Source organism: Corvus cornix, chromosome 1A, assembly GCF_000738735.6.
Source record: "Corvus cornix cornix isolate S_Up_H32 chromosome 1A, ASM73873v5, whole genome shotgun sequence".
NCBI classification, from domain to species: domain Eukaryota; kingdom Metazoa; phylum Chordata; class Aves; order Passeriformes; family Corvidae; genus Corvus; species Corvus cornix.
The window spans coordinates 62,661,935-62,673,507 of record NC_047057.1 but is presented as its reverse complement, the minus strand read 5'-3'; positions in this window follow the sequence as shown (position 1 = coordinate 62,673,507).

Sequence of the window (11,573 nt, the reverse complement as noted above, 5' to 3'; positions counted from 1 at the left end):
TCCTGGGCAAAACAGTCTCAGCTTGGGGAAATTAGTTCAATTGTGTACCTGTCAAATCAGAGTAGGATAATGAGAAGTAAAGCAAATCATAAAAACAACTTCCCCCTGCCTCTCCCTCCTTCCTGTGCTCTACCACTGCCCCTCAGTGGAGTAGGGAGATGGGGATTGGGAGTTACGGTCAGTTCACCACATTGTTTCTGTTGCTGCTTCCTCCTCAAGGAGAGGAGTCCCTCCTCTGCTCCAGTGTGGGGACCCTGCCATGGGAGACATGAACTTCTCCAGTCTGAGTCCTTCCTATGGTCTGCAGTTCCTCACAAACTGCTCCAACATGGATCTCTTCCATGGTCCTTCAGGAAAAGGCTGCTCCAGCCTGGGTCTCTCCCACAGGGTCACAAGTGCTGCCAGCAAACCTGCTCCAGCCTGGGCTCCTCTCTCCACAGGTCCTGCCAGGACCCTGCTGCAGGGTGGGCTTCACACAGGGTCACAGCATCCTTTGGGCATCTTCCTGCTCCAGCAAGGGCTCCTCTAGGGGCTGCAGGTGGATCTCTGCACTCCCATGGGCTCCACCACGGGCTGCAGAGGAATCCCAGCTCTGACTCCTGGAGCAGCCCCTCTTCTCCCTCCCCACTGCTGTGGGTGTCTGCAGGGATGTTCCTCTCACATGTTCTCACTCCTCTCTTCTCTGGCCACAATTGCCTCTGCACAACATCTTTTTTTATGTCTTAAAAATGTTGTTGCAGAGGTGCTCCCACCATTCCTGATCTGCTCAGCCTTGGCCAAGGGCACATCTGTCTTGGAGCTGCCTGGAGTTGATTATCTTGGCCATGGGGGAAGCTTCCAGCAGCTCCTCACAGAAGCCACCCCCGGAGGCCCCCTGCTCCCAAAACCTGGCCACGCAAACCCCATGCAGTGCGTGGGCCCCTGGAGAGAATCAATATGACAGAGCCAAACTGTAATTGGCCAACTGCAGAATAAAACAGATTTAACTCCATGAGATATAGCCTGTGCTTGAAATAAAACACCTGTGCTGAAAGGAGGCTCTCCATGGAGCAGAAAAAAAAACCAGATAAGCCTTGAAGTTCTCTTATCCAGAGCATTATTTCTGCCTTACTCATGCTAAGAACTAAAGATGGCTTTTGCTCTTCTCTCTTCTCCACGAGATGTCATCATCTCTCTCCTGACAAAGGCAAATCCTACCTACCCCTGGCTTCCAGCTCTTAAAACCACATAAATTTTCAATGAAAGAGGAGCAGAAATCCAGAGCCTCCCTCTCCTGAGTGCCCTTATCACTAACATATGAGGTCACGTTTACACATCTTACCTCCCTCTCCTGAAGAACATTTAGGAAGACTGTCAAAAAGGCAGCTTCAGCAATGAAGCCCATGCCAGAGTAAGTGGCAATTATGACATGAACCGGGGTATGGGAGACTCCCAGAAGGGCCTGGAAATTTAGTCTCCCGTATGCCTGGTGAGTGCCCTAAATTTTAATTTTTCCAAATGGTAATCTGGGCCTGGAGATATAGATGAAAATTAAGACATCTCCAAAGAGTAGGAGGAAGGGGAGGGAGGAGAAGGAAGAAGGAAGGAAGGAAGAGGAGGGAGGAGAGGAGGAAGGAAGGAATTCGGAAGGAGGAAGGAATTCGGAAGGAAGGAGGAAGGAAGGAAGGAGGAATTCGGAAGGAAGGAATTCGGAAGGAATTCGGAAGGAAGGAAGGAAGGAAGGAAGGAAGGAATTCGGAAGGAATTCGGAAGGAAGGAAGAGGAAGGAATCGGAAGGAAGGAAGGAGGAAGGAGGAAGGAAGGAAGGAAGGAAGGATTCGGAAGGAATTCGGAAGGAAGGAAGGAAGGAAGGAAGGAAGGAAGGAAGGAATTCGGAAGGAATTCGGAAGGAAGGAAGGAAGGAATTCGGAAGGAAGGAAGAAATTCGGAAGGAAGGAATTTGGAAGGAAGGAAGGAATTCGGAAGGAAGGAATTCGGAAGGAATTCGGAAGGAATTCGGAAGGAATTCGGAAGGAAGGAAGGAAGGAATTTGGAAGGAAGGAAGGAATTCGGAAGGAATTCGGAAGGAATTTGGAAGGAAGGAAGGAATTCGGAAGGAATTCGGAAGGAAGGAAGGAAGGGAGGGAGGGAGGGAGGAATTCGGAAGGAAGGAAGGAAGGTCACACACACTTCAGCTGGGCAGACCATGCCCTCCCCCAGTGCAGTTCCAACATTAGGCAGTCTAAGATAGTGATTACCAGATGTTTTCTGACAGATGTTTTCTCCTCTCACTCCCAGCTTATCAAACCCTCTAGCACGCTTTTGGTGGAGCTCTTCTCCCTTGTGAGACAGGGAAAGGAGTGAGGGCTTCTTAAGATAGACCACTGTGATAAAGAAGTGTTTATCACATAGTTCTGCAATTTCTCATGCATCTCTGATGAACTCACCTGTCCCGTGCTCACTAATCCATCTCCCTCAGGCTGCTCTCAGAGTCTGCCAGACCTCTGAGGAGTTTTCTGCAGCTGCCATATGGAAACAAACAAGAAAAATTAAAGAAAAAAAAAAAAAGACTGCTAAAATGTTTTCTCCTTCTGCCTCTCAGTGTAAAATTCCCTCAAAATACAACAGTGGCCATTCACTAAAAAAATCTGTCTGACAGAGCTCAAAACAAATACAATTTTAAGAATGTCCCATCCCTGTAAAGTGTTCAAGGCCAGGATCAATGAGGCTTGGGACAGCCTGGTCTAGTGGAAGGTGTCCCTGCCCATGGCAGGGGATTGGAATGAGTTGATCTTTAAGGTCTCTCCCAACTCAAACCATTCTGTGATTCAATGATTTGATAAATAAGAAGGGAGAATGACATGTGTCATCTCCTTCCAGTCCTGGGCATACCCAAGAAGTTTGTTCTTAAAACTGAAACATGTTCAGGTCTCTAATTACTTTTTTTTTTTTTTTTTTGGCTCTTACTGAACTCCAAATAGCTGACTTCATAAAACTTAAGGAAGTTTATAAACCTAGATTTTATAGGGTTAGTGATGAAATTAAAAGAAACAATTATAGTGTAAAAAATCATTAACATCTGTGGATGCTTTTTAAACTACAGCATTTCTAAGCCATATTTCTGGTAAATATCCAAGCAAATACAGAATATTTGTTGATAAAATGAAGGATATCTGGCCTCTCTTAGAAAATTTCTGATTAATTTACAATAGGTTGGCATGCCAGCTCCAATTATCCATTTTCTCCAACCTTTCCTATAGATCACCATGCCAATCGTCTTTTTACAGAAAAGTGACAATTACAAGATAACATTAAAATAAACTATTTATTTGACTTCAGGTCACAAAATTATTCCTCATTTTCATTAAGATTTTCTCTTTCCTTCCAGAATTGTATTTGTATCATGACTGGTCAAACATCACGTTGACAGTCGATAGGTCAGGGATGCAATTCCTGAAGGCTTTTACTCCTGTGAATACTGTGGACCTCTGTTGGTAACCTCCATGGAGAAAAATAGGCAGTTCCTCTGAGCAAACCTGTGAACAGCTGACAGGTTTGTTGTCAGCATTTGGGTCTGTCACAGCACAAAGGATTACTTATTTACAGGTCTTGCTCCTGTCACACTGTCACCATCTTTCAAGAAAAATTTGCATTGACTAGAGCCAAAGAGAGGAGATATTCATAAAATCACAGAATATCCTGAGATGGAAGGGACCACAAGGGTCATCGAGTCCAACTCCTGGCCCTGCACAGGGCACCCCAACAGTTTTTGAAAAGGCTGGAAAGCTAAATAAAATGTAGCTAGCATTTGAATCTGAGTTAATATCTAGACTTTCTGCCTAGATAAAACCACATCTCCTTTCACCTTGGAGTAATTTCCAGTCTGCTTTACTTTCTGCTCCCCCTACCTCAGTCAAAATTAAAATCTCTGATTTCCTGGTAACCCTTTCAATCCTTAATCTGCTTGAGAACTTTTAATTACATTTCAAAGCTTGCGTTTTTGCCTCTCCATGTATATTAGATAGAAATAGACCCAGAGATAATACTGCTTGAGATGTGGGGTTAATGAGATAAGTACAAAAATCTTACAAGTAGCTACAAAATGTAGATAAGGGATGATGTGATTTTAGGAGCTTGTTGAAATGTCACAAGTTTTCATAACATTATGCATTTGAATAGCAAAAGCAATTAGATTCTTAAATGGTATTAGCAAATAAAATGATGGATAGCATTAGCAAATAAAATGATAACTAGCATTAGCAAATGGCATGATACACTGCCTCCCACACAGCTTGAAGGACAGCTGCCAGATGCTCATAAAGTCTTCTACAGCTTCCCTTCTGTTGCTTCCCTGAGCCTTGTGTAAATTAATCTCCAGCAACTCTAGAGGTACTACCTGGTGCAGACTCTACTCAAGGTGCCAGAAACAGAGCAGATGTGGGAGTAGACCCAGAGGTCTTTGAAAACACAAAGGTGCAATTCATAAAGTCGTTTTGGTGCTCATTTACAAATTTTAATCCCTACCTGAGAGTTATTCCTTCTGTTTATTTAAATGTTATTATGATTCTTCAGATATTTAGCAGTTCAGTACCTCTTTGGAACACAAAATGGAAAAGGGGAACGTTTTCTTCTGAAATTAAAGCTGCTGTGGTATTTTCTGATTTATTCCTTCTGCATTGTCCATAAAAGAAAGAGGTTTCAGAAGATAATTCAGAATCACACCACACTTAAACCACTGCATTGGGATATTTCTGTGACTGTTTCTGCTTCTAATCAATGAGAACTGGCACTTTGAACTTGTGAAAGTCTTTTTGACTGCACAAGAAGAATTCATGTGTAATACTGTAATGTTCAAGTGCCTTATGGGAATGAGGTAAATCTCAGCAAGTCATTTCCATCACAGCCTGAATGTCCACATGGGCATAAAACATAAAACATCAAGCTTACAGCCTCACTGGAATGATGTCTTTTCACTGCCATCCTCTTCTTTAAAGCACCTTTCATCTGGCATTACGTTAGACAAAAGTTAAAAGCAATGCTCATAATTGTGTCAGCGACAGAATTTAACCAAATACAGTTCAGCCCCAGTACAGAATTAAATTCCTATTTTAGACAGACATGTCCACCTTGGATCAATTTATCAAAAGTCTGGGAAGCCAGCTGAAATTAAATCAATGCCACACACTTTATGGGCACTGGCTGATGTCCAGAGTGCTAAAATGGCAGTGCAGAAATGGAAAGGCCCAAGCAGGCTGTTTATATGTGCTGGCTGAAATCCAAAATGGTTACAGTAAGTAGGAGAATAAAACATTGGTAAAGGGCCCTCTACTCCTCACTTGAGGCCAGCAAGTGCAACACTTCAGCTGGGAATAGGTGATAATTATGAAACATAGGCACATAAACTGCCAGGCACAGATCCTTCCAGATCCTGAGCACTCACACCTGGCGGGAGAGAGAGCGAGAGGCATGGACACACTGCCAGCCTCCCACGTGGATCAAAGGAACAGTGGCTTGGCTCTCCCCCATGAACTGTGGCTCTCAGATGAGGCAGGCTGCTGATGGCTTTTCAAGGGTGCTGTGCTGTGTTGCATTTGAATTTACAGCCTGGAAGTTTGTGAGGAATGGTGCTTAGCAGGAATATCCCTGCTGTCTGCAGGGTGTGGAAAAGGTTTCCTGCAACCCTAATGCAGAGCTCCTCAAGACCTTTTATTCACGGAATCATTTAGGATGGAAAAGACCTCCAAGAATGAGCCCAACAATTCCTCCCCTGCCTTCTTCCTAGTGTAACAGATCTATAACAAGGTCATGGACCTCATTTGGCATTTTCAAAATGGATTTTCTGGAATAAAAATAAGTCCCCAGGTGCAGGGCTCCATTGTGTTTTATGGCTGTGCAGTGCTGACAATGCACAAAGAAAGGGGTGTGGGTAAGCAAGGCTGCTTTCCAAAAGTGGGGAAACACAGGCCATAAGACACATCAAGACCCTTGAGATCCATATCCAGGCCTCAGAGAGTTCATCCCTAACTCCAGCTGAGTGCAGAACTTGCAGAGATCACACTGATTTTGTAGCCGTTAATTTATTTTTCATATTTATTTCCCATTGGGAACTCTTGCCCAAAATCTTAAGAATAGATCTGGCCCAGAGAAACAGAATCAACATCCCTTGGAAAATGTGAAGAGACTGGAAAACAAGTTCATATTGATTCGCAATAAACAAAACAAAACAGAAAAACCCAGGCATTGTTCATGAGACAGGAATTCTAAAATATTCCATTTGGGGAGTTTGGTGGCTTTCTTGCTGCCCAGCTTGAAATCTTTCAAGCATTTCTGCTTTCTCAATGCAGGAAAAAAGCTGCAACAACTTCAATTTAGAAAGAAAAAGCAAAAGGCACCCTTTCAGGTTCCATTGTCTATGAACCCAGAAACTTTGCCTTCTGGATCATCACCTTTTTTCTACCTTCAAACTTGTGCTCTGCTCCTTTACAGGCAGAATTGAAGTCCTTCTTTTCTTTAACGGAAGTGAGAGAAATGGATCGGTATTTTCAAGGTAGCCAGCTGGGGAGACGCTGTTTGGATTTTCCAAAGAGAAAACAATATGCCAGTAAAATAGTCATTTTCCCACACAGCATCATACAGTTTTTCAAAGGCAGAGGTTTTTTCATCAGGAAAATAACCCTCCACTAAAGACTGCTTCATCCCAAACAGTCTAGACAAGGGCTCCAATTAGCTTCTGGCCATTAGATGATTTACAGACAATTCCCTCCCAAAACCTGAAATGTAAAACTCAAACTCTTCAGATTGATTTAATGCAGATGTTTTAAAGATGAATAAATGCAAATATCTCTGAGAAGTGCATGAACACTCCTGATCCTTTTGTATCTTGGTTTCAAAAGCTGCAATTCAATTGTGTGTACATGACAACCTGGTGCAATTTGAGACACTTGAGGATGCCAAAGACTCACCTGAGCTCGACAGAAATGACACAGGGCTCATGGAAAACCTTCTGAAGCAGCAGATCCAGACAAAAAAAGGATATCATAGAACAACTCAGAATATGTTGCATGCTGTTATTTAGACAGCTGAGTAACACCCCAAACCTGCATTCTAAATAGAGCTTTTAAGGTTTGCCTTTACAAGTATTTCTACCCACTAGTGTATTTATGAGAATCTTGCCCCAAAAAAACAGCCTAAAATAATTCCAGCTCATTGACTTAGAACCAAGAAGATGAATTTTTGTAAGGACAGTCTCCTGTGTAAATGGCTGCCTTTAACATTAATCTTCAGGGACATCAGTGCAATGTTGGTACCCACAGGGGCTTTGCAGAAGAGCAGTTTCATGGAGCAGTTGCTCAGTGTGCTGCAGAGGGGAGCTGGTACTCACATTTGTACGTGTGGGAAGGAGAATCCACCCTCTTTTGGCAGTGCTGAAAGGAATAAAGGCTTACTTTTGTTCCCAAAGAAAGGACATCTCTCTGGCTGCACACATGATACAGCGGGGCTGAGCTGATGGAAAGGATCGAATCCTCGGCGATCACTTCTCAGAATAAACTTTTACCATCCCTCAGTATTGCTGATAGAATCTCAGGGTGTTGCTGAAGAGGACAGGCTCTGGCATCTGTGAGAGCGTGCCAATCATTTGGCAAATTTCATACCCTTACCTCTCACTGAAATAAAGGTGGTAATGATGCCTTTGGTTTTAACTTTAATATTTTTCAAATCCTATACTGCCTAGTGTGTAACTCTGAAGTTTCCTGTGGCCTGTTAGCTGCTGTTCTCTCATGCTGGTTGGACATAACAAACCTCTTTAAGTTTGCTCTCCAAGGACACCTAGATTATCCTAGGCCCAAAATGTGTAAACTAAAATCTTAAGAAGGGGGGAAAACTTGGGGTAATTACATCATGAACTGAAGTTTTAATTGGAGAATTAAGCCTGATATGCAAATGAACCAAACTTATAAAAGTGTGAAGAACCTGCGACTCGGGGCCTATCTTGGGTGTAGCCTTTTGACTGCCCAGGGTGTGCCTTTGAAGGCCCTTCAAATAAATACTTCCTTTTATTTTCTTATTCTTGTCTAGTCTCTGTGTTTTTGGTGGCCACCTCAGGCATCAGTAACAGCAGACCAAGATCTGCGTTTATAAAAGCAACACTCAGACTGAATTGTAAAAACTGGTTTGGAGTTCTTACAGGGTTTTACACTATTATAAAACTAGATTTGTGCCCAAGACACCAAAATATTTGGGTTTTTTCCATTTGAATAACCATTTTTACTTAAGGAAATAAGATATAGAATACTTTATCTTTCTGGGGAAAATACAGTGAAATAGAGATTTAATAACACAGAGAGATAACAATGTACAATTTGACCACTTTAAAAGAAAGATGGGTAAAGAGGAGGCATTGTGAGACTGCAAGCGAAGATTCCTGCATTTCACTGGAATGTTCTTCAGAAACATGCAGTGTCCTGGGGCAAGAGTTGCTTGTGATACATCTGTGATGACAGCAGTTTGTTAGAGACCCAGATTAGAGGGAAATGTTCCAGCATGCAGAGACTTTAAGGCTCTAATACTACGAAAAGGACAGCAATGGCTCAACGGAGCAGAAATCTTAAGGGGAGATGTAGTCAGGGTTGAAGACATTCAGGGGACGGCCTAAGAAGTGGTGGAGAGAGAGCACATTTCTGTAAACAGGTGGTACAAACTCATTGCAGGGCCTCCTTTTTGCTCCCACTTCAAAGCTGCCCTGCTGAACATCACTGCCAGCCTGCACGGGGCAGCTGGGGATGAGCTGCCATTCCCTGTCTCACACACACAGCTCGGCAGCCCTCGGCAACTTGTGTGCTCAGCTCAGCTCCCAGCAGGGATTGGGATGGTTCTCCTCCTTCCCCTGCAAGGGTCACTGCAGGTGCCACTCCACCCTGGAGCTGGAAGGGCCATCTCCATCCACACCCCCTCCCTCACAGGAGCAGGGCAGCACTGCCACTGCCACTGTTCTCAGCCTTGATTTACATCTCCCGGCCTCTGGAAAAAAGTTTCCTCCCAGTTTTTCCTCTGACAGCTCATGGTCATCTTCCATCCATCTGATTCTGCTATGGAAAAAGGCAGATTCTGTTACTCTGTAAACTTTTCAACACCATCTTCCTGTCTGATTCAGAGGTAAAACAGGGCCTTAAACACAAAACAGATCCTTTTTTAACTGCTGCATTCTACTTCTCCCATATCTATTTCTTTAGTGTCTGGAGAGCCAGTCCTGTGAGGAGCAGCTGAGGGAACTGGGGGGGCTCAGCCTGGAGAAAAGGGGGCTCAGGGGGGACCTTCTGGCTCTGCAGAACTCCCTGACAGGAGAGGGCAGCCAGGCTGGGGTGGGACTTTGCTCCCAGGGAACAAGGGACAGAATGAGAGGAAACAGCCCCAAGCTGCACCAGGGGAGGTTCAGGAAGAATTTCTTCACTGAAGGAGTTGTGATGCATTGGAATGGGCTGCCCTGGGAGGTGGTTGAGTCACCACCTCTGGAGGTTGTTCAAGAAACAACTGGACGTGGTACTCAGTGCTCTGGTGTAGTTGACAGGGTGATGTTTCGTCAAAGGTTGGACTCGATAACCTTGGAGGTCTTTTCCAGCCTTAATGATTCTATGGAACTCCTGCCTTTGCTAAAATAAGTTCCCTTCCTCCATTACAGCAGCTTTGATGTGTTAACAGGTGTGTGTGGATAGCCTGACACTCTGCTCAGATCACATCCCTTCCTGTCACCTTCCTGCCCTCGTAAAACAGAGGAGGAACAGGCTGGCAGTGCTTGCACTCCCTGAGTCGGCCCAGGATGCCAGGACATGAGGATCCATCAAAAGGACAAGGAGATGTTTGCTGCTCCTTAGATTATCGTGACTGGAGAACATGTGGACTGTTCTCCAGATGGGAAGATGGGCACTGCATGGAAAAGGAGACCTTAGGCATTGAGCTTTGTGTTTGTTACTCATCACTTAATTTATACCAGAAATGAATCTGAGAGAAGGAAATCTTACTCAGTTTTTAGCAGAATTCATCCTCTTTAGAAAAAGCATGCGATCACATAATTAGTACCTCTAAAGGTCCCCAGAAAGGAAGATAAATTTTGATACAGCATTCTTGAGGTTTTAGACTGAAATAGAAAGGGGAAAAATAGAAAAGAATCCCATATCATCACACCTAGTCTCCTCCAGTTAGTGTCTTTGTACTTCATGAGGGAGGAAACACAGAAAAAATACATGTACACAGGTCCAGTATCTTCAGCGGCCCTTCTAAAATAGTAAGCACTTTCTCTGGGGGTAAAGGTTTGCTAAAATTCTTCAAGAGAAAAAGAAGTCAGCCTTTGAGTCATTCTGGTCTTGACAATTACATGACTTTGTTTCTTCTTCCTGACTTGGTGTTTATAAGACACCACTCGTGAAATATGAGAATGTTGCAAAGATCACCCAGGCTCATCTTTTTAGATCATCCCAGCGAGTGTGAGATGGAGTAAGATGATTTGGTGATATCAGTAGCCAAAGAGAATTTAATCAGTAGCTGAGGGGAGTTTAACACGTGGATGCCGCAAATTCTGCTTGTACAAAGGAAGCAAAAACTACCAAACCCAGAGTATGGTGTGGTGTATCTGCTCATCCCACTCTCCAGCAAAATGTAGGTGCTAGGAAATGCCAGACTTCTCTGTCTTTTCCTTTAATACCATAACCAATGTTTACAAAGCTCTGAGTTGAACTGAACCTGTGATGAACAAACTCAAATATGAAACAAACCAAGACTCATTTTTACAGTTTCTGCAAGGAAGGACATGCTAAAGAATCCCTTGGTGAGTTGCTGCTCTCTACTGGGGAAAGGATGTACAAAAGACTACCCACATGGCACATTCCCTGTACTGTATGTTATTCCAGTCTTATCCATGAGCTGATGTACTAATTTTAAAGTGATCTTGACAGTGAATTCCCAAGTTAATCTGCTTAAGTAATTTCCTACACGATGTCACAGGCATGTGCACCTCTATCTCAAAATATCAATAGATTAATATCCCAACTTACCTTCTCCCCTTCCCTCTCCCAAACACATTCATTATTCTCATTTACTTCTCCTTCCACCAATGTCCCAGGTGACAAGTCCAGTTCCAAGTGCCTTGTCCAGCTCTCAGGGGTATGCCTGGTGGCTGTCACCAGCTGCCAGCCTCATTTCTTCCACAGTGAAGTGATCTCACACAGCTGTGGCACTAGTTATGCTAAAAACAAAAGACTTGTCATCACAGAAGATGGACTTTTCCTGGGATAACACGAAGTTATAACCTTGCCAGCAGATAAAAGAAGGAAGAAAGTCTTCATAACAGTTTATTCACTGCCAGGTACAAATTTCTCCTTTCATATTATTCTTCCTCTTTTTTTGTTTATTTGTTTTCTTTCATTGTCTTTTTCTTCTTCCTTCCAGCTTCCATTTTCTCTCAATAGCTTTCTCAAATACACTAGTACCCCACAAGAGTATAAATGCTTAAAAATACACTTTTTTAATTTTTTTTTTTTAATTCCTGTTTCAATTTTACTTTCAACAGCTGGGCTGAAAAACTTCTTGCTGCAGGAAATTTT